This window comes from Dermacentor variabilis, chromosome 9 (assembly GCF_050947875.1).
Source record: "Dermacentor variabilis isolate Ectoservices chromosome 9, ASM5094787v1, whole genome shotgun sequence".
Classification (NCBI taxonomy): domain Eukaryota; kingdom Metazoa; phylum Arthropoda; class Arachnida; order Ixodida; family Ixodidae; genus Dermacentor; species Dermacentor variabilis.
The window spans coordinates 115,850,314-115,852,681 of NC_134576.1; the positions used below are offsets into that span (position 1 = coordinate 115,850,314).

At 41.1% G+C, this 2,368-nt stretch overlaps 1 non-coding gene across 1 annotated transcript; it reads left to right on the forward strand.

The window, feature by feature from the left end:
* The first annotated feature begins 680 nt into the window (after positions 1-680).
* On the forward strand, positions 681-754 carry TRNAL-CAG (transfer RNA leucine (anticodon CAG)). Its single transcript has one exon. It is a non-coding gene; the product is annotated as a tRNA-Leu (tRNA).
* The last annotated feature ends 1,614 nt before the right edge of the window (positions 755-2,368 follow it).

Consider the following 2,368-nt stretch of genomic DNA (forward strand, 5'->3'; position numbering starts at 1 on the left):
AACGGTATTCATGGGTCTTTCTTATCATTACATTTATATCATTATTATGTACAACATAAAAATGTTGGCAATTAAAACTCGGTACGGTTTATTGTTGCAGAAGTGTATTCATGGCTTTATCAATTGTGCGTTCTTGGTTCACAAAATTTTTTTTTTCTAGGGTGTCAGGGTTCGAAGATCCTAAGCGCCGAATCATTTCAACGGCAGCAATATGTAGCTCCACTAGTCTGTTGTACAATGGCTTTGGGCCCGAAAATATGTTTTTTTTTCACGAATGCGGAGTTACGTTTTTTGAATTGTCATTAGAAAGCTTGTGCTCTGTTATTGAGCATGATGATAAACAATTTATCTCTGACTTTCAAGTACTAAAGAAAACACAACCTCAAACGTGAGAACTTTGTATTCATGTCCACCTGTAAGACGCATTTTGCTTGGGCTACGATGGATTCTAACGTGAACGTGTGAAAGAGGCGGTATAGCAATCTCTGTGAGCAAATTTCCCAGCAAATAAGACTAGCTAAGGACATGCGATAATTAGTAAGCCAGCCTGGACTATTTCACACGTTTTCCAATACAAATATGCGTCACAAAAACACTGCTCTGCAATGTCATGTCTTATACTGATATTTTTATTGTCAATTACCTTAAAATAGCAATTCAATATAATTCAGTGAATCTTCACCGCGGTAGCTCAATTGGTAGAGCATCGCACGCAGGAATGCGAAGGTTGTGGGTTCGTTCCCCACCTGCGGCAATCTGTTTTTTTGATCCACTTTTATTTCCATTAATTTATCGTTACTGTAGTTTATTTATTAAGTACAAGTAATTTCCTCTACGTTGTCCTTGGTCTCAGTGTTTGTTGGCTTCTATGATATGACCATACGGTATATATATATATATATATATATATATATATATATATATATATATATATATAGAAACAAGAAAAAATAACTATAGATATAAACAAGTAAACAACGGTTAAAGAACAAAATACAGAATTGATTACAAATGATAACTTGGTTTATCATATCTCATGATAGCATGAAAAATTGTGGGTGAACAACATATCAACACTTTTTTCACAATATAAGAAAAAAAAGCGAACAATGACCGACCACAGTAATCCTTGTCGTTAATCTAGAAATTAAAAAAAAATAACATTTTAGTTGTCTTTTAAATTGCGATAACGATCTTGCGTTTTTCATTATGAAAGGAAGAGTGTTCCATATTGGTATGGAAGTGAATTCACCAGTCTGTTCACCATAGGTAGTGCGGATCGCAAATGCAAATGAAATTCAATTTCCGTTAAGTCTGCCCCTTCATTTCTTCACCTACCTATGCACTGCACCTACAGAACTTTCATTTTAATTATATATATATATATATATATATATATGCTAACTTCAAGGAGGCGCGCCTCATTATTTCCCTTACTTTTTATAAATATTTCACTGGTGCTTTTGTTTGTACGTGCCTTCCGCCTTTAAATAGCTTGGCCTATTAGCACTTGCAACATATAGTGTAAAAGCAACTAGCTAAAAGATGCGCAGCCAGGTTTCTAACGACATTTGCTGAACACACCATAGCTGAAAGGGTGTCAAAGATTTGGTCTATTGTCAGGTGGGAGCAGCTGGTTGAGAGGTATGCGGACACGGTTCTGCCAATTACTACAGCTTGCATTCTTTTCGGCGGAATTACCTGGAACAGAGCGAGTTGGAGTATGTTCGTGGAACTGTCAGCCCCTCTTTACTTTCTTCATGTGTAGTTGTTGGGCTGACAGATAAATAAATTGCTGTCTGCCTACCTTGGAAAAGTTCACCCCTCTTTCGACGGTGAGCGTGTACGTCTCCCCCTCTCTCTCTGCTGCCGGCCATTCTCCCATTGTTGCCCCAAACACGTCCAGAGGTTAGTTTTTCAAACCCACTCTCCAACAACTTGTGACCAATCACGACCCCGAAGGGAGGCCCCACCTACCAGGCTATAAGAGGCACAGTGTGCATGTCGGCGACACTCTTCTCGTCTCTCAGCTCGTCCGAGTCAGACCGACGTGACGTCACGCACATCCTCGCTGCGAACAACCTGGACGACCTGCGGCTGGCCTTAGACGAAGCCAGCGAGGCGCCCATCATTGCCCCATCGCCTTGGAAGCATTACCTTCGTCAAAGGCGCGCTCTTCAAACTCGGTTACCACCAACCACCTAGGCAGCCACAACTACCAGGGAGGAACGGAGAATCTGTCCATCGCCGACTCTGCGACCGGACTACCGCTCGAGACGACGACGACTCAGACCGGGCAGACAAGCAACCTGGTTCTCCATCGCAACCATCAGGGTCTTCTGAGCATCTCCACGATAACACTTACAGC